We start from the raw sequence: 22,891 nt of genomic DNA on the forward strand, positions 1-22,891 counted from the left end.
AGAACAAAGACGACAGCTATATACAGCACAGAAGACCATTATCTTCAGCCGAGACGTGCAGCATACAACAAGACTCTACTGCAGACAGTAGCGCACAGCTTAGTTCAGCACTAGCTTGACTCTGTCGCTGCTCTGCTAATCCCTGGAAGACCAGTTCTTCACCGTCGATTCCGACTACTCTTCTCTGTCGCTTCCGACTACTCTTCACCGTCGATCTCGATTACTCTTCCCTGTCGCTTCCGACTACTCTCTCTCTGTCGCTTCCGACTACGACGACCTTGGCAGCTGCGGGTGCCTCCTTTTATAGGTCTCAGGAGGCGGACTAGAAGCCTCTCAACCAATCAGGAACGTTCGAGGCGTATCTCGGTTCCTACTGGACGGATCGGGAAAATTCTCGATGTTTCGGGTATAATCTATTTTGCCGCCAAAGTCGCCAAATTCGTCACCAACTCACCAAATGGTCGCCAAGTTTGTTGCCAAGCTGTGGGACCTCCTATGGTACCAACTATGCTGGGAAGCCGCATCACAGATTCGTAACAATAGTAACGAAATGTGGCGAGTTATTTGGCGATTAATCCCTGGCATGCATCAATAGTATCCAAAAATCGAATTTGTGCATCAAACACGTTTTTTTCTACCGATTGAAACAAAAAAATTGTCACAAAACTGCACTTGTAGACACAAATTCTCATACTAAATTTGATAAAGTCATTGGTTTTTGAATTATCGCGTTTACATGCTTCTAAAAGAACAGACCGACAGACAGTCACCACTTTGTTGGTATTGGCCCAGACTTTGACAAGTGTCTACGTTATAAATGTTAAATCTGTGTACCGAATCTTATCTATATAGCTCTCTTCATTTTGTAATTATCGTGCTAAAATATATTCGAACAGCAAGACACACAGATTTCCTCTGAGCGGATCTTGCTTTAAATTTGACAGTAATCTACAAAATTTGGTTTTATGCTTGAGTGCCAAATTTCATCTTTCTAGCTCAAAGTGTGTTTCAATTATCTTTATCACAGATCAGACGGACATTTCCTAAAAATGTGTTTTTCGAACTCAGGGAGATCAAAAACTTAGAGATTCGTCAAAACTTCGAATTCGAATTTTTTTTGACGATTACTCTATTTTCTCTATACTACCTCTACGAAAAAGTGACTCTATTTTCTCTATACTACCTATACAAAAAAGTGACTCTATTTTCTGTATACTACCTATACAAAAAAGTGACTCTATTTTCTGTATACTACCTATACAAAAAAGTGACTCTATTTTCTCTATACTACCTATACAAAAAAGTGACTCTATTTTCTGTATACTACCTATACAAAAAAGTGACTCTATTTTCTCTATACTACCTATACAAAAAAGTGACTTTATTTTCTCTATACTACCTATACAAAAAAGTGACTCTATTTTCTGTATACTACCTATACAAAAAAGTGACTATATTTTCTCTATACTACCCCTACGAAAAAGTGATTCTATTTTCTCTATACTACCTATACAAAAAAGTGAAAAAACAAACATTTTTTTTATGAAATCAAACAAACATCTATAAAATTTTATAAGAGATTTTTAATTATAATAAAAATCTATAAGAATGGAAAAACTTATAATTATTTTTATCCAGTTGGAAGAAAAATCAAACCAAATCAAAAAAAAAAAAAAAACGGAAATCAACATGCATTTCAGAAATATTTACATTTTGTAGTATGGCATAGATCTTATGAAATATTTCTTTATTATTAAGAATTTTTGTGACGCAAATATTTCCATAGAGGACAGTTTCATTCATAAAAACTTTCTCCAGTTTGAATTTTTAAAAAATTCGTATGTTTTGTGGTTCAAAATTTGAATTTTTTGAAGTCTCAAATTGATTCGATAGAAAAAGTTGGATTCCAAATGAATAATTCACATCTGGGTGTAAAATGTTGAATTGCAAATGCTGTTTCATTGAAGAAAAAAATTACTAAAAATAGGTATTCTTATTTACAAATAAAGCAAACAGAAAAATCGTTTTCTTTCGTTAGATACTAAAGAAAAAAATTAATTCCTGTTCTCTCTGGAAAGATTTAAAATTATGAAGGACTTCGAACAATTATGTTTACTGAAATGTTTGCTTCGCTGTTAACGAAATATTTGTAATGAATCATTTTAAATGAGATTAATCACTTTTTCTTTAATTAAATAATTATTTTATTTCAAAATTTTAATTATGTAGAACAAATTATTGCTATTTTTATGAAGAATTTACAAATTTTATTCTTAAACGATATGACATTCATAGAATAAAATCATTATGTTCTTTATATGATGTGTAAATGCGTAAATATGTAAAACCTACACAGTTGTAGTTAATGGGTTTTAATATAATTTACTGTTTAACGAATCAATCATAAAATTATGAATATTCAGAATTTCGAGTGTTTCTAGGCATACTTGGAAAATATCTGCAGAATCAGAGTCACTTATTTCCTTGAACTTAGCCCTAGAATTGCACTTGATTCCTTCAGTTTCTACATTTATTTAAATGATGAACAAGTAATTTTACTATCATTTATTTTATATACGCAAAATGAGGTATAAATTCCTTTAATACCCTTTAAATTTAAAGCGAGGTCTCGGATAGACGGAAGTAATGTCTATCTATAGTGTAGTGACTATGTTAAATTTATTGAGACAGCTTCCAGTACTCCAACGGAAAAATAAGAGAGTTACAAAAAATAACTAAAAGAAATAAAGAGTATCAGCAAAACAATACAATTCGAGAAAAAGTATAGCTTACCATAATAAGAGCACAGGAAAAAGTTTCATGAAATTATTTATAAAATTGGCAGTTATATTTACGACTAAAATGATGAATTTTCCTTGATTTGAAAAAGGATTCCTCCTAAAAATGAAAAATGTATTCTCTGATATTATCATGCAGTTTTCTCATGGCAAAGCCAAAATAAAATTTCAGCAAAGAAGAAAATAAACTAAAGTATTTTTAACTCTAAAAAACACAATAAGGGGGGGGGGTAGCAGGAAATCCGATAATACATTTTTCACTTTTAGGACAAAACATTTTTTTAATTTCCGGAATTTCATGATTTTAATCACAAATATCTCTCCCAATTTTGAAAATAACTCCATGAAATTTTTTCCCGCGTACTTGTTATGGTATAATGTACATTTTTCTAATTGGACTTTTAAGTAGATATACTTTGTTTTGGTAGATATTTTTTTTGTAACTTCCTTATTTCACTGCGCCATAATATGTCCCAATAAATTTAGCTCAGTCACTTAGCTATAAGTACATATTACATCCCTGGCTTTAAGAGACGGCGTTTTGAATTTAAAGGACTTAAAAGAACTATATCGTTCATCCTGTATCGTGTACAATCTTATCGTTGCCAAATAATTAATTTCTAAACCATTTGAAAAAGACATATTCTAATTGGAAAAATGCGCTGAATGTTTAAAAATCATATTGTGCTGTTAAATTCAAAAATGTCCTGAATGAATAGTTATAATATTTGATTCTCCATGTTTCTATTTAATTATAACATTCCATTTATTATTAAATCAATGCAATCACTGTTAAAAGATGTTTTATGCTTTACATTTTCATGTATGTTAAATATGGAGTTTTTTTCTATGGAGTATTTTTTGTATGTATTTTTCTATTTAAAAAAATGACTTCTACATGAGTTTTTAGTTTTTGTGATGAAAAAAAAATCAAGTATACAAATTTAAGTATTTTAATTTCTTAAAGTGTTTGAAATAATTATTTTAATCTTAAACTTAATTTTGAAAGATATTAAAAATTTAATTTCAGCTAATTCAATTTATCATTTTTTTTAAAAAACTTTAAGCTACCATGGCATACTGTTTGACAATGTCTATTTTTAATACTTTTTTTACGCTCCAAAAACGTTTGTACTTTAAAGGAAGGAAAAAAGGTACTTTACATAATACTTTTTTTAAAACTGAAAATAATAAATTAAGATATAATTAGCATTTTTATACAAAATAGATGGAGATGGTTTGCCAAATTAAAATCCATTCTAGAAATCTCAAAGAAATGAGCCCTCTTGAAAGCTCATTGTTGAAGTGACGGACATAAAACTTTTAAAATCTTAACGTAGTAGTAGCAAATTCTGAATGTGTTTTTATTCTCCTAAAGGCCGTGTGTGAGAGCAATAGGGCTTTTAAAACTTATAAGTCAAAATGAAATAATTCATTGATACCAGAATTCTGTACAATAATCAACAAATACCGCAAGTATTTTGTGAATTCAATTCTTTAACGCTTTTTAAACTTATAATCCAAAATGAAATCATTCAATGATGCTTGAATTCGATACAATAATTATCCACAATCAACAATCACCGCAAGTATTTCATGAACTTTTAATTGAATAAGCGAAATAGCCAATTCCTTGAACAGAAAGTTCCATTTAATTTGATAGATAGGGAAAACAAAACAGTTGAGGGATTAAATCTTTTACAAATAAATTATAAAAAATTCAATTTTTAAATATCGGAAACTGGAATGAAAAAAAAAATATTTTTCACCAATACATGGCAAATACGAATGAATTTGTTGAAATGCATACAGTTACTAAGCAAAATCAACAAACATAACATATATTATTTGAATTCATAATTGAATCAGTGAAATAGCAAATTCCTTGAACAGAAGATTTTATTTAAATTGGCAGAAAATGAAAACAAAACAATTAAAGGATTCAGCCTCTTACAAATGATTTTTTTTTTAAATTCAGTTTTTAAGTATCAGAAATTCGAACGAAACAAATATCTTTCACCTATACCTGACAAATACGAATGAATTCGTTGAAATGCATACAATAACTAAGCATAGTCAACAAACACCATATGTATTTTTTGAATTCTTAATTGAATCAGTGAAATAGCAAATTCCTTGAACAGAAGATTTTATTTAAATTGGCAGAAAATGAAAACAAAACAATTAAAGGATTCAGCCTCTTACAAATGATTTTTTTTTAAATTCAGTTTTTAAGTATCAGAAATTCGAACGAAACAAATATCTTTCACCTATACCTGACAAATACGAATGAATTCGTTCAAATGCATACAATAACTAAGCATAGTCAACAAACACCATATGTATTTTTTGAATTCTTAATTGAATCAGTGAAATAGCAAATTCCTTGAACAGAAGATTTTATTTAAATTGACAGAAAATGAAAACAAAACAATTAAAGGATTCAGCCTCTTACAAATGATTTTTTTTAAAAAATTCAGTTTTTAAGTATCAGAAATTCGAACGAAACAAATATCTTTCACCTATACCTGACAAATACGAATGAATTCGTTGAAATGCATACAGTAACTAAGCATAGTCAACAAACACCATATGTATTTTTTGAATTCTTAATTGAATCAGTGAAATAGCAAATTCCTTGAACAGAAGATTTTATTTAAATTGACAGAAAATGAAAACAAAACAATTAAAGGATTCAGCCTCTTACAAATGATTTTTTTTAAAAAAAAATTCAGTTTTTAAGTATCAGAAATTCGAACGAAACAAATATCTTTCACCTATACCTGACAAATACGAATGAATTCGTTGAAATGCATACAGTAACTAAGCATAGTCAACAAACACCATATGTATTTTTTGAATTCTTAATTGAATCAGTGAAATAGCAAATTCCTTGAACAGAAGATTTTATTTAAATTGACAGAAAAGGAAAACAAAACAATTAAAGGATTCAGCCTCTTACAAATGACTTAAAAAAAAAAATCAGTTTTTAAGTATCAGAAATACGAACGAAACAAATATCTTTCATCTATATCTGACAAATACGAATGAATTCGTTGAAATACATACAGTAACTAAGCATAATCAACAAAGACCACATGTATTTTTTGAATTCTTTATTGAATCAATGAAATAGCGAATTCCTTGAACAGAAGATTTTATATAAATTGCCTAATTAATTATTATCTAAATTGACAGAAAGTGGAAACAAAACAATTAAGGTATTAAACCTCTTACAAATGATTTTAAAATATTCAATTTTTAAATATCAGAAATTCAAACGAAAAAAAATATTATTCACTAATACATGGCAAATATGAATATCATAAATAAAACTGGAAAAGATAAATTTGGGAGAGGAATATATATATATTCAGATTTTTTATATGTAAATAATAGTTTATGAAGCAACAGATCACGTAAGGAAAAAATTAAAGATGAATAGGAAATGCTGTTGTCTGGAAACACGTTTTCATAAGGCAAGAACTCAACACTGGATGTTACAACCATGATGTTATTTTTTCAGAGAAAAAAAAAAGTACATATGTGTGTGTATAGCATAGAAATGCGACCCACTCAGATTTTTAAAATAATTCAACTTCCAATCTCAGAATTTTGATACCACCAGAAGGATCAAGTCCCTTTTTTTATGTGTACGTGCCCAATATTCTGCCTTCACGAATCTTCAGCGAGCTGAAATGCATATTTTATGATTTTTGCAGTGGAACTGGATTTTGTTTTTCAAGAAGTTGTTTACATCGAAATCTACTTCTCAGAGTATTCCTTATTCTTTTGAAATGAGAATTCGTATGTGTATTATGTGAATTCCTACATTTCTTTTATTTTACATATGGTTTCCAAAAGTATTATTTAGTAGATTGTGGCTATTTCATATTTACTCATCAGATTTACAGATGAATTTTGAAGGATTTAATGATAAACGAAGTAGCTTCCGTTGAAAATAGTGAAAAAAAAACCTTAAACATTTTTTTCTTTATCTGTCTAGTGCCAGTGATTTTCGTGCAATAGGTACTGTTGAAACTTATTTATGATTTTTTGCTATGCAGAACATATTCCAATAAAAAAAATGGGTGTTGCCATTAGAAAATTTTGAAATTGTATCTCTGCAACCGTAACTATTAGAACTTAATTGTTGTTTTTCATATGATTCTTGAGCGCATACCTCAAAATACCTTGAACCAAGATTTATTCTGTTCCTGTGAATGGTATGAAAGTTGCAGTCTCGAGATAGTTTTATTATAATCACTCTGTACTTGCAAAATGAATATTACATTTATCTAAATACGAATCTCATAAAATCTACAAATGATATTCGAAAATTTATTATTTTTTTATTATTAAAATTATAAATTAGCTCGGAATATTATCATGTTAGTAAATTTATCACTTGAGACTATTTACTGCTCGAAAAATGTTTTAAAATAATAATAAATAGGAAACAAGACAAAAAGTGATCATACAAGAAATATGACATTTCATAGGTTTGTGGTGGTAACTTCATAAGCCAGATAACAACTTCCGGAGAAGAGTGCACTTTTGTCTAGTGGCTTTGTTACTCAGCTAGGAGCCCTAACGTTGCGAGTTCGAACCTAAAGCTTGCACATTGGTGACCCAGACGTGAAGTGAAGCAATTGCTCGTGCAGTGTAGCTGTTAACTGGCTTATAAGCTTTCACCACAGGCTCTCCTTTCAGTGAGTCGGAAGTGAGACGAACGATATGGCTGTTGAGTGCTAAAGTATTTAGCTGTTGAGTATAATGCGCCTGTACCCATTTGAGTAGAGCCAAGCGTTAAGGCGAGCGTGTGTTGGTGAGTGGTTGCTGATGCTGTTGCTGCGTCAAGTGAGTCTGACGACTTTGGTTGCAGGTAAATGGCTCCACAACAACTGTACGAAGATTGAAGGATCACGGCCAATGTGGATTGTGATGCCCGAGGATAGAACTTGTTACCTTGTGGTTCGTAGCCCAGTAACATGACCACGATACAAAAGCAATTGCTTGTGCAGCGGTGCTGTTAACTGACTTATAAACTTTCACCACAGGTTTATACTGCCGGAAACATCGAAGAGTTCACATTTAAATATCATTCATCTAAATTTGCACAGAATTATGAAACAAAGAATTTCCTGCTATAATTTGCCCAGAAATTAATCTACAAATTGGGATTAGTTACCAGCCATAAGAGTTGCACTGTAGGAAAATTTAAAATCTTAACGAAATCAATGATAAATAAGCCGATATCTTATTGAAATAACTTCCTGTTTCTAAATGAAAGCAAACAATGTTTTTATTTTGACAATCATCTAATTGAATAGAGTTAAAAAAATTATGACCTTTATCTTGAGAAATTTGAAAAAAATGAAGGATGGCAGGGGTAGAGAGGTGCTGTTGTGTATCAGGTGCATTTTAGCATCATAGGAAAAGGTAATTTGGAATTTGTGTATGACATAATAATTTATCATATTCATTAAATTATTTTAAAGACGAATTTCAAACTAAAAGTCCATAACCGTTTGTTTATCAAGATTAAGATTATAAGTATACAACTCTCGACGCTTGCTTCTGATGTCTATATAACTGTTTAGAAGTTCTAAGAGCATCATCCCGATCATTAGATTTAAAATCAAATGACCCGTTTGGAGGAGATTATTCGTTAGAGATCTAAAACCAGACATTGACCATTTGCACTTGGAAAATAATACGATGCGTGATTATTCACATAATACAGACTTGCTTATTGCTCCAAAAAATGAATGCATCTAATTGTTTGAAATTGAATTTCTCCCAAAAATTCATTTACATTCTCTTACTTTTCTGTAGATAATTTTAACAGATAATTTTTTCAAATGAATAAATAAAATGTCAAAATCATGTACCGTCTTGCATGGTACCTGAGAGAAGGTATCCAAAAAAGAATGACCTTTTAAAGGGTTAAGTCATGAATTTGTAAATATATCATTTACTTTAAAGAAAAGTTGTTTTAAAGCAATTTCGTATTAATTTATGTTCTTTTTTTTTTGCCCTTTTTAATTATTTGTGTTTGTTTGGTACTCAACTCTTTGAAAAATAGTAAATTATAATATTTCTATAGTATAACTGAAGTCAAAAAGGAAGTTCAAGTACAAAATATTTGAGAAGAGTGCAATGAAAATTGTATCCTAAATACAATTTAGAGTAAAAATTAGAAATATTTTTTTTAATATTTAAAATGAAAAACGTATTTCTTTTCATCGAATTTTTTAGCACTTTTTCAAATCTAAAAGCTCTAGCTCCGGAAATTATATTATTAACAGAAATACTGGTGTTTCGCATTCATGTGATTTTCAATATTTATTTTTAAATTATAGTTTTTAAAATAACAACAACCACGCATAAAAAACTGATTTATCTAAGCTTGTGTTCACTTCCTTTAACATTTCTGAATTTAATAAAACTGTCACGTATAATGTTCGAACAATACAAGAAAAGAAAAATACATACACTTTCAAAAAGAGGGTTGTGATTCTTTGCTTCTTATTAAGTCTGCAAAGGAAGTGAGTGTCTTTATGTAATATTTATGAAACAGTGAATGTCTTTATGCAATATTAAAATTTTGCATTCTATTTTTTTGTTGATATACATATGAGGTAGAATTAAAAAAATCTGCGTTCTTCTACTTTTTATTTGTCTGCTGAATCATCTGTTTTTATTTTCTCTTATATGAGGTATAGAGGAATCATTGTAATCGTCAAAAAACTCAAACTCAAGATTTGTTGAGATCAAAAAAATATATTTTTGAAAAATACCTGTCTCTATGACTGTGACAATAATAACTCAAAATCGCTCTGAGCCAGATTGAGGAAATTTGGTATATAGTTTTTATATCAAATTCGTCGATTTCTCTCAAATTTTAAGCAAAATCCCTTCTGAGAAAGTTTGTCTTCCTCTATCGATTTCGCTTCGTTAAGTGACGGTGAGATGGCAGGTTGTACATAAAAAGATGAAGTCTGTCTGTCTGACTGTTCGAATCTAAGATAGCACGATAACTACAAAGGAAAAATATCTAGATGAGTAAAATTCGGCACGCAGATTTAACATTGACAGTGAAAATGCTAATCATATTTTCAATCAAATTCAGCAAAGAATTATCCATCTGACATTCTGTCCTTTTAAACATGATAATTCAATAATGCAGTGACTTAAATATATCAAGTTTGGTTTGCGTTTTTGTGAGTACAAGCGCAGTTCTGAATCGAATATTAATTACAGTAAATTAGAAAAAAATATGTCTAAAACACAGTTTCAATTTTTGGATACTATTTACAGTAGGCCAAGGATTAATCGCCAAAAAAAACCCGGCAAGGACAACACGATAAACTCAGTAAAAATGCTAAATTCACACCAAAAGTTAATATCTCGGATTTAGTATATGCCAATGCTATACCTGGGGGGACTCTGAGATGGCACCTTTATTAGAGAGTATGCGAGAAAGTTTTGGGGTGACCACCCCCACTTATAATCGGTTTAGCATCGTTTTTAGTAAATTTTAGAAATGCGAATCAAAATGTTTTTGGTTATCACAAAACGGAAAACTTTACTTCTTTTAATCCATAAGATTGTTTAGCATCTAATTTTAAGGAAAAATTGCCGCTTTAAGTTCTGTGCAGAGCCTGACGCTTGCTTTTTAACAATGTTTAATAATGCACAGAAATATAATAGGAACAGATGAATAAACTAAAAAGAAGATAGAAATAAGTAAAAAAAATCAATACTGCTATCAGAATCAGAATTCAAGGAAATATTTCCAGTTGAGATCTTTGAATTTATTCGTATTCTTGAAAAGGAGGAATTTTACACAACACTTTTGATATTTCTTATTTGTAATTATTATCATTTCATTTTAACCTTCAAATACCTGATTTAGAGAAAAAAATATTTGAAAAATCATTTTGGCTTTCATTTATTCATTCTGTGATATATTGCCTGTTATAAAGAGGTTTGTTGCCATTCGGCGGCATATAAATGCATTAAAAAATTGTACAGATTTAAATTCCTTATTTTTCAAATAGCGACCTTTATTCCAATATTGCAAAATAAAATACACTTTTGTATAGCTTATACCAGAAGAGACACGGACGTGAGAAAGCACAATTCTCACCACTCATTCTCAAATTATAGTTTTGAAGAGAGCATGCAGCGCCATCTATTACCAATATTAATAAGCCAATTTATCAAACGAAAAATCACACAAAAAATAATAATTACAATTACCAGTTTGTTTAGTTTAGATTATTCATATTATTTGGGGTTTTTTTTCTTGATAAATTTATTCTAAGATGAGGTTAAAATCAGTTCAACTTTTGAACCCAGTTTGTGTATTTGTTTTCAAATTCTTATTTTAATGAAAACTGTTGTTGAGACTAATAAATAGAAAATAGATTTGAGGTTGAGAAAATAGATTTAAAGTCAACTTTCCTACGGACAGCTACTCATATGAAAAAAATCTCCATCTCTGAGCTCTTAGATCTAAAAATTATCAGTTTTTTTACCGTAGTATCCCTCAAATGTCAAGTTCTGTTTTCATCATAAACTTTCTTCTCTGTAAAATCATTCCTCGGACCTCTCTGTCTCGTTTCCCGATCTTTTTTCTGGAAGGATTTGGTTAAGAATCGGTTCCTATCTTTATAAGGTAAAACCTGATCTTTGGATATTAGTCACTTGCGAAAGTTGAAAGTTGAACCTTTGATTTGTAATCCACAAATGATTGAAAAAATGGCGACCTTTTAACCCAATCTGCATTTCACTACATTTGATCAACCAGTGAAATTTGGTTTTCTCTTCTATAAATTGAAGAAATTAAAATTCTTTTACGAACTGTTAAGAACAAAGATTTTCTGACACTAAAGAAGATCTTTGGAAGAAAATAGAATTTAGCTTTATGTCTAAGAAAATGCTATACTTGTGAAGTGAAGAACTAACGAAACACAGACTGAATATTATTTTCTTGGTGTGTGAGTCAAGGTGAACAGTAGATCTAAGATGTTAAAGAGATGAAAAGCGGGAGGACTATATTCGCTGATGTGCGTTTTGCATCTATTCAAATGTGCTGGGTCTGTCTACCTGTCTGAGATGGTTAATGCAATGGACTGCTCTTCAAATTAAGAATTTCAATACATCCCATGCTGTTGATTGCCCATTGTCGCCGCTGTTATCCACAGAGAATACTTTGACTTCCTGAACTCGATCACCTTCTGAGATGCCGGTCAATCCTTCGTTGCCCTATTCCAATAGGCGAAGTCAACTTCGTTCCAATTCTTCATCCTCTGGTACACCCCATCTTTTAGTCCAGAGGTCCTGTCTACTGCGATTTGAACCACAGCCGAGATAAGTGACAATTTTATTTTACTTTCCTTTTGGTACATAATCTTTTGCTGAAGTTACGCTGACGTCATTATCCATAAGATAATAAATAATCTCTACTAGTAATAATTTTGTGTGTTTAGAGATTAAGCTGGTTTAAGTTTCTTTTGATGTTAATGTTGTTATTATATGTTTTCATTGCTAAATCAGTGTTTGAGGAATTTACTAGCCTCTGCATTTTCGGTTTATTGTCGATAAGACAGTTAATTTAAAGGACCACTATTTATCAATTAATATATTTGCTTCATTTAATTTTCTAATTAGGAAGGAAGAAATTAAAATTAATGCTTACTTCTGCGAGAGTTAAGTGTTATTTTCGGAAAGAAATATATTTTTAGATTTGTGAATCATACGGTACTTTTAACAGGGTCGGATCTAAAAGTAATTTGGTTTATTTATTTATTTATTTAATATGAATTTGTCATGAAGCGTGTATCAAATAACTAATAAGTAATCCATTCTTAAAGTATGCATAATCAAAAGTAATGACGTTGATTATATTTTTGATAATTTAAGCGTGTCTGTTTTATTTAATTTTTGGCTCACATTTTTTTCCATGAATATATGAGCACATGATTGAGGCTATCTGTAAAACGATCATTGATAGAAATATAATTTTATGCACTTGAATATGAAGTAATCTACTGATTGACTGATTAGTTTAAGAATAAAATTTTTGAAATTTGTCTGGCTGAAATAAAATTGTTCAGGGAATTGAAAAATTAAAATTCTTGGAGATTTATAGCAAACCGAAAGACACAATTCATTAAGTAAATAAATAAATTATAATTAAAAACCAAACATATCTATTCATTAATATTTTAATTCGTTAATTTGTTATATATGTGATGGCCATTTCAAAATAGCTCCTGCTCCTTCGAAACGGGATTTTAATCAAAAAATTTTGAACTCAAATAATAGCAGTGTGAATCCATTATACATTTTCCCTGCTTTATTAGTCTGAGTGTAAGTATGAGAATTTTAGATATTCTTATTGGATCCTGAAAGAATGAATAAGTTACATAATTGCATCCTTTCACCTTAGCTTCCATTTTGTGAATATGGAAATGAATGTTCTAAAAAATACAAGAATTATCGACTTATCTCTATTTAAAATCCAAGATCTAGAGATTCTTCAGAAAAAAGCGTTGTGATGCTTTGGTCTATCGGGACATTATATATGTGGAAATTCTCGCACGAATATCAACATTTTCATTTAGTTATCGAGTTACGAGTTATTGAAGACAAGCTCTGTTTATTGTGCCCATATTTAATTAGTCATTTGGTCTCTGGTGGTGTGCTATCAATGTCTATAACTGTTCTTCCTTCCGTATACTTCGGCTGTATTATTTTATATATACTTTGAACATTTTCAGTGTTGAATTTGTTGTACTAAATTTACCATACACCCATCAGATGATTGCCTATAACAAAATAAATTTAAACTATTGTAACTCACTTGATGGTGAACGTCCAATGCAATCGTATAAATGTCCTCGTATAACAATTTTAAGAATAAATATCTAAGTTATATTTACTTCTAAAATTCTGATAACTAATTACAAAAAGTAAAGAAAAATAACCGCAGGCAATCACGAAGTAGTTTTAGGACAACCAGTGCGAATTCCACATGAAATATTCACATTCTCTTGAAGCAAAGTATCCTCTGAATGGAAAATGAATTTAATACCATTTTCTTGCCTTCTTTCCAGAAGTCTAAAAGGCCATTTCCTTTGTAAGTTTTGCTGCATCGAATGCCTCCCTGGACGGCAGTTTGCAATAAAAAGAGCTCCCGTATTGTGCTCGTTATTTGAAACGGTGTTTCGCCGCTGTTGAAAACGAGAAAGATCGCTTAAATGGTGTCGTTATTAGAAGTAGTATAAAACAGAGAACAGTTTCCTAAACGTCGTGATAAAATGGTTTATTTTAGGTGGAAAACTTTGTTCTTTGAATAACACATGTTTGAAGAAACTTTGAAACAATTTGGAGTTGGAATTGGCCAGTAAAAAAAGTACTCTCAAAGAATGGCGAAGAAGTAGATACTATAGACTTCTTTTTCTTTCACGTAGAATCATTTTAATAGCTTGCTTGAAGCTTTAGTACTTTGCTATTAAACATGTCTGCTAATGTTGCAACAGTTATTTAAAATTTTGAGAATTAGCACTTTCCGTAATGTACTTCCTGAAGCATCATTTTAAAAATTTAAAATATTAAAAATGATTTTCCTTCTTCTGTAAAATTTTAATATCAAATAGGAGTCTTGGATTTTCATGAATTCTAAATATGTGGTATTTGGGAAGGGAAGAATATAGATACTCCAGTTTGCAATCTTAAAAAATAACAAAGACACAATTTTAGTACCAATATTATTTTCTAACGCCACTATTGATAAAAAAGCGAAACTATGAAATCGCGTCTCGAGAAATATTTCCAGTTGCAAAACTATTAATGAAATTAGGAACAAAAACCCATTTATGCTCTAAGCGCCTTGTGTTTTCTCCACGCGACTGATGTATATTTCTACAATACGGTGAACCTTCATTTAAATTTGATGCAAGTGAAAGATAATTGAAAGTACATCCGAGTTGTATTATCTGAGTAAAATCTGAATTTCATTACTCTCATCGACCATTTGGGTCCAAAATTTAATACAATTCTGCAGTTTTGGTCACAATCAATAAATAATTTAATCAAATTTGGTATGATTCCAAAAATATTACTGCCAATTGTGTTCAATTTTAGACCTAACCACATTTAAATTACCAGATTTGATTTGATTACTTCGCTATGTTCCTTAATGTCTTCTCTAAAATCAAGTCAAACAGACTGACATACATTGCAAGTTGTCAAGAAATTTAACTTATTTCCTTTGCTTTGAAGTAAAATAAAAAAAAAATTCTTTAATCTGTGTATCTAATTTGTTCATCTATATTTTCGCTGTCCGGCCATATTTTAAAAACGTCGTTGCATTCAGTTATTTCAAGTACATCATAACAATTTTCTACCGAGAATCAGGCCTATGATAATAAACAATTTTAAAAACACAAACTTATAATATTTTTATATGTCGATAAATTTGTCCGTAATTCGGCAACTGATGGCTTTATTCCGTCAAAATATTTGGTCAATGTTATTCTCTGAATCATTAATATCTTTGAAATGATTATTTTTAACATTAACAGCACCAACGTTTCACTTATATATTGAAGTTGCAATCAGAAAACGACCTTTTGTTCGGTAGAGATAGAGAAGTTTGACATTGTTTTAAATCAACACTATGACTTGACTATTTGGGTTGGACTCCTTAATCTTGATCTGCAATGAGATGACGTAGACGACATCTTCTCCTTCTCAAGACTCCCATGTCATATCATTGAAAAATCATTTGACGATGACTGATTTAACTTGCACTAGGCCAAATTAATGGTATTTGTGGATTAAGATCTCTAACGTGAAACTTCCGATCCCAGTGTCGAGATCTTGCCACCAAATTCCAAAAATACTTTAAGAATGTGGTTAATTTGAATAATGAATTATATAGAATAAAAAAATTTAATCAAGCATTTCTTAATAAAAACATTTAGAATTAAAAAATATAATAGTTATTCGTAAAAAAATAAATAACTATGTAAGGCAAATAAAACGTAGTTATAAAGCCAAACAAATATTTATAATCATAAATAAGTAAGTGTGTGTGTGTGTGTGTGTGTGTGTGTGTGTGTGTGTTCCTTCCTTAGCAACTGGGTCGAATTTCACCAAATTTTGCAGACTTCTTACATAAGCCAAGAGGAAGAAATGCTATTAACTTGCAAAAATTAGGTAAATATTCTATTAATTAGAAACTTACCAAATGTTGACTTTGAACTAATCTACCACTAATTTTCAAAACTTTCTTTTAATTTAATAAATCCTTTAACAATGTATCTAAAAGTACTGATTTAAACCATGTGTGAAATCAAGTTCAACTCAATGACTGAAACGAAGATAATCTTTCTTGTATAAAATTCGTAGCATTAGTATGACAAATACTAATTGCTTGTAAATAATATCAGCTGTCGACGGTTTTTAAAAATCGTCTGATTCAATTTATTTTCCAATTTTAATTAAAAAAATGTTTTAGATGATAAAATGTTTTTATATATCATAAAAGTTTACAGAAAGGTTTCTTTTTTGTTAAAAATATTATACATGTTCTAAACCAGACTTACGCTAGGCATATCAACTAGTATTTCATAAAAAAAAGTATTTACGTTATTAAATAAGGTATAAATGTGAGGAAATATTAAAAATTATTTAGAATAATTCTAAAAAAAAAATTTAAATTTCTTTCCTAAATACTACACTCCAAGTGCTGCGTAGATTTAATGAAATAATTCATTCTTATTCATATTGGTTGTGACGTAAATATTCAAAGAAAAGAAATTTTCATTCATAAATACTTCCTCCACTATAAATCAGAAACTTTTCACGCTTTGTGAGGTGTTCTAAATTGGGATTTTTGACGCCCAAAGAAAGGAATATTTGAATTCCAAATGAATTATTCATTATCTAATGTAAAATATTGAAATGCAAATGTTTTTCGTTGAGGAGGAACTTGCTAAAAATATTTTTTTTTCTATTAACAAAATAGAAGGTGGGTATTGGCGTGGTACAGATCAGACAATTTGAAATATAGCTCTAAAATTTTGAGAGTGCAAATGTGCACCGGGAAACTGATTTCTTATTTTATTTGTCAATAGAATTAACAAAAAAATTATGCGAGATTTTATTATATACTCAATAACACTTGAAATTATTTTTACATAAAAATGATGAAAACACTCATTTTAAATTCTTAAAATTATCTTTTTAATAACAATAATTTAACTTGAATTTTCACATTTTTTTTAGAAACATTTTTAATGGTACTTTTTATTGTTACAATGAACTTAAATGGATTTTCTTTTATTTTTGGAAGGTCAAAAAATTATTTGCACAGTTTGAATAAGGAACACGAAAGTGAATATACAATGCTTCGTTATTAAAGCATCTATGACCCAAACATTTATATTTTTAAAGGAATTAGCCATTCTTAGGATTCGATACAATTGGGAAGATACATTTGCACTGTAATTTAACAGGAACATGGCAATTAAAATAAAATGGATTTTAATACCTCACACAATCTGAAGCTTTAAAATACTTTGATGGGGAAAACTTCAAATTATGCATAAAAGATTTATTTGAAATTAAACACAGTCAATATTCTTGTGGGATCAACTGGTTTCCAAAAGTTGCTTATTTTCAGAAATAAAACCAAAGCTTTTAAGTTTTACTTTCCTTAGATATTATAGAACTAATTATAAGTTGGAGTAATTCTTTTAGATTTATTCAGATGTCTTTAGAGATATGAGAAACTTACAATAATTTGGATATAATAAAGGTAAAATATTAGGATATATAAAATAATCTAATTATTTGTTCTATCTGTTTGTATATACTAATTTAAAAATTTCAGAAGTTAAACATTAACTAAAAATGAATTTTAGAATTGTTATCGATTATTGTAAAACCCCGATCATGCTTATTTATATTATTGCAATTAACAAATACTTATCTACTAGAATAGTTAATTAATATGTTAGTTTAATAGACATGCTATATTTAATCAACTAATAAAAAACAAGTGATTCTAGTGGTTTCGGTATTTGTGTGAAAATAGCTCTCATTTCGGAAACACGATTGGTTTTTTTTTTATCATATTACCAAATAATTTTTAGATCAACTGAAAAAGTTTGTTAAAAAAACTTAAGTCATTTAGATATAGTCAAATAGAAGTCATATAGAGACTTAATCAAATCCAAAGCATTTTATAACTTTGAAAAGTGAAATATGATTCATAACATAATAAAGAATAAAAAATATGTATTGTATACAGTTTTTTTTTTTTTTTTTTTTAAATTTCTTGTTTCTAAAAGCTGATACGGAGTGACGATTAAGCTTGAAAAGTGAAATATTATATTTTGAAAATTACAAGGGGTGTTCAAACCTTCGTAACAACGTAACCGTTAACATAATTGCTTATGCCTCTATGGGAGAAAGCGAGATAAATAGGGATGCGATTAGAGTCTCGGCGTAGATTGTAGCTTGCACGGGCGCCAGTATGCGCAGGAGAGAGCAGAGGCTTTTATAAAGAGAACCATCCAATTGACGTCCAAGGTCCGCTACTTGATGAATTTCTCGAGCACAAAAGAACCATTAACTCCGATGTACTATAAGACACTCCGAAGAATATGCAGGTCCATCAAGAACAAAAGATAGGGGCTACTCACGGAGGGTGTGGTTTTGCTACATGAGAACGCGCGTTCACACGTCTCCAGGGTCACACACGCGGAACTGGCAAAGTTCAAGTAGAAGCAGCTCGAACATCCGCCCTACAGCACAGACATGTCTCCCTGCGATTTTCATGTGTTTGGTCCACCTGAAAAAATATCTGAAAGGGAATAGCTTCTACTTGGAAGACGAACTCAAGGACGCTGTGAAGGACTGGGTCTCGTCGTGGCCACAGGAATCCTGGGAACCGGAATCCTTTGGCTCGTTAATTAATGGGATCATTGTGCTAAAGCCTATGGTGTATACTTTGAATAAAGTCTTCATTTATACCCACTGTATCTTTCGTACCTTTTTCATTTGAACACCCCTTGTACATATGTAAAAGATCTACTACACAATTACCAATTTTTTAATTAGTAATTTAAATAAATTAATTGATTATTTTAATATACTTTTTAATTTTATAAACAACAACGTAGAATGCAACCCCCTCCTCTCACACACATATCAGTCTAATATTCTTGGAATTCAAGTACGCCAACTTTATGTATTTGTCTAACAACATAGAATAAATAGCATTCGATTTCTAACGTTTGGGAATATGATAAAGTGATGAATAATTATAATTAATAAATAATAAGTTAAATATTATGTTAAATTATTATTTATTAACCTTATAATTATTAATTAATTTATTGATAATTGAACGTATTTTTCACAAATTCATAATACAAATGACAATTATTTGTCAATTGTATTATGAACTCTATTCTTTTAAAACTGTATGAACTTTTGAACTCTATTCTTTTAAAACTCTATGAACTTTTGAACTCTATTCTTTTAAAACTGTATGAACTTTTGAACTCTATTCTTTTAAAACTCTATGAACTTTTGAACTCTATTCTTTTAAAACTCTATGAACTTTTGAACTCTATTCTTTTAAAACTCTATGAAATTTTGAACTCTATTCTTTTAAAACTCTATGAAATTTTGAACTCTATTCTTTTAAAATTAAAGATATTTTGTATTTAAATAATATATGGATATATATAATGTACATATTATAATGTACGTTGTGCTTATAAGAATTATGCAAATTTAATTTTTACATTGTTGTTCACTTGAGTACAGTTTAGAAATAAGAGATTTTGAAAATATTTTTAAACGTAAGACGAATTTCAAAATCGATTTTTAAAAAACAGTTTTTAAAAACACAAATAAATGTGATAAAATGCCTATTTTTTACATTGATTGTTTTCGATTTCTTAGTAATATAATTTTAGCTTTTTATAAATATTACAGAATTTAGGAATATTTCTTAAACTCATCTGCCAGATAAATATAAATAAATTAAAATGGTGTAATATTATCGAAAACGTGTAAATATACAAAATTTCAAAACTTCATTAGAACGAAAAATTTATTGAAAAAATTTACTAGAAAATACAGACCTTAAATGTGTTGGACAAGTAAACTTAACAGAAGTGTGAAATATAAAAAAAAATATTAAATTACTTATTTGAAATTTTATTATAATGTTTGGTTTAGTTTTTTTAATAGCAATTGGTAATTCTATTTCAGGTTTTGGATTACTATTCCATCTATAATATACAATTTAAATTTATTCCAAGTACTCCAAAATAATTTTTTCCAAGAATTATTTCCAAAAAGTGTACAGCTCAAATAAAAAAAAAATCGCGAACAAAAAAGTATGCACTAAGTGGAATTTAAATTTGTTACAAGAACTCTAAAGATTTTTCCAAGAATTGTTTCCAAACTGCTATACAGCTCAAGTAAAAAAAGATCACGGACAAAAAAAAAGTATGTGATAACTTCTTCATTCTGAATTTTATTTTTCTTTAAAAAAATACCTTGCATTCCATGTAGATTAATTTTTCCTAATTACATAAATAAATTCCTTTAACGAAATAAAAATCACATGATTTGTCCACTTTGTAACAAACATGTCCGATTTAAAACAATTTTTATAGAAGTTTTATTAAAATGTTTTTCTTTGTTTTAATTTTATAAAATTATATTTCAAACAGTATAAAAGAAACTTTTGCTTGCAGACGAAAAATAACGAGAATTGTTTACTGGAAGTAGACAAAGAAGACAGCTTACATTTTTAGTTAATGTTTATTCAAATGGAAATTAATAATTTACTTTCTGGAAAGTCTTATGTTACAAAAATTTGTAAAAAGAATATTAACTCCCACGCCCGAATTTCTGTTTTGTCTGCTTTTGAGAATTCGTTTGTTAGCAAAGATAAAAAAAAGAGATTGCCATTTGATTAAAAATTTTTTTTTCCTGAATTATGCTAATAACATAAAAAAAGTAGATATTTGTCAGCAAAAACTATTAATTTCCTGAATTATAAATTTTTTATTATTTCCACAATTAGGTAAACAAAATACACTGGCAGTTCTTAAATTAAATTGCGAGTTTAAAAAGGTAAAATTTATCGTGTGATATCTGGAATGAAAAATTATTTTGAATTATTTTGTCGATTTTGTCAATAAAATGGAATTTTCATGAACGAAAAATCTTTATATGTGTTTTTATTGATTTTGAAGCGATTATAAATATTTGACTAGCTTTCACGGTGATATATATATATATTTTCTCTTAATTCAGAACAAATACTTTGACATAAAATCGCACAAATACAATTACTGAAAACATATTCTGATATATTTTTGAACATAAACCAGAAATTAAACACTATTTCTAAAACAAATATTCCTTGATTTTTTTTATTAATAAATATTGAACTTTTAAATATTTACTATAGAAATTATCAATTAACAAAAATTTTTTAATAATTGTTTGAATATTTACCAAAAATCAGAATTCTACTTAAGCTTGAAATGTAAATTCTACTAAAAATATTTTTCGAAAAAAAAAATGGCACACAAGACAGATACGAATGTTATAAATAAGACTAGAATGAAATAAATCGGGGGAAAATGATAAAAATATGAAAAAGTAAAAAATAAATATTTGTCTACAAAAATTATAAAATTCTAAAATTAGAAATATTTTATTAATATTTCTACACTTAGATAACTAAAATAAATCAACAGTTCTTAAATTCAATTGCGAATTTAAGAGGTAAAATGTATCGTTTGATATCCACAATGAAAAACCATTTTGAATTCGGTTGCTAATTTTATCAATAAAATGTGATATCCTTGAAGAAAAAATCTTTACATGCTTTTTTTATTGAATTTGAAGTGATTATACATATTCGATGAACCTTCATGATGTTTGTATTAACCGATATATAATATGAGAGAGAGAGAGAGAGAGAGAGAGAGATACTCTCTAGTTTTTTTTTAATTCGTAACAAATACTTCAGCATAAAATCGTTCAAATACAATCACTGAAAAAATATTCTGATACATTTTCGAACTTAAAGAATTGAGATTCATTAAAAATTAATTCTAAATCATCTATTTATTTCAAACAGAAACATTATTTTCCTAAAAAATTTTTTTTCTATCAGTCTTAAAAATAAACACAGAGCTTTTAAATATTTACTGCAGAAATTCTTATTTAACAAAATTTTAGAATAATCCCTGGAATATTTGTCCAAAAATCAGAATTCTATTTAAGCTTGAAATGGAAATTCTACTGCAAATAATATTTTCCTAAAAAAAGGCACGTAAGACAGATACGAATGTCATAAATAAGACTAGAAGGAAAGAAATCGAAGAAAAAAAAACAAATTCAGAGCTCTCCAGACCTTAGTAATAGTTTATGAACCACGGTTCAAATAACGTAAAAACCAAGAGGAAATGTCGTTGCTCGGAGACACGTTTTTCATAAGGCAAGAACTTGATGCTGGTTGTTATAGTCATGATGTTATTCTTTTTCGAAGACAGAATATGTATGTTTATATCATAAAAATACGACAGCTCCAGATTTTTCAAGTAATTCTACTTTCAATCCTAGAATTCTGAAACTTTGAAAAGGATCAAGGGCCATATCTTCTTTATATGCTGTGCACGGGTTGCGTTCAATATTTCTCTGCCACGAATATTTTTCGTGCTGAAATGAAAGTTTTATGTTTTTGCCATGGGCTGGATTTTGTTTTGAAGACTGTATATTCAGAAATCCACTTTTTTTTTTTTTTTTTTAAAGAGTATCTTTATTTTTGCTTTGATAGGGAAAAGATGAAATTTAGTGGATGTGACTTGAATGTAAACAATCTTTAAGCATAGTGTTTGTTTTTTTAAATATCATATGATACTAGGAAATATTTAGTCTCGAATAAATATGAAATGAATAAATAGTTAGTGTCAAATATGTTAATGACAGTAATGAACGAATACAGGCCTGTTTTTATTCATTCATGTTTA

The sequence above is a fragment of the Argiope bruennichi genome, chromosome 9 (assembly GCF_947563725.1).
Source record: "Argiope bruennichi chromosome 9, qqArgBrue1.1, whole genome shotgun sequence".
In the NCBI taxonomy this organism is placed as follows: Eukaryota; Metazoa; Arthropoda; class Arachnida; order Araneae; family Araneidae; genus Argiope; species Argiope bruennichi.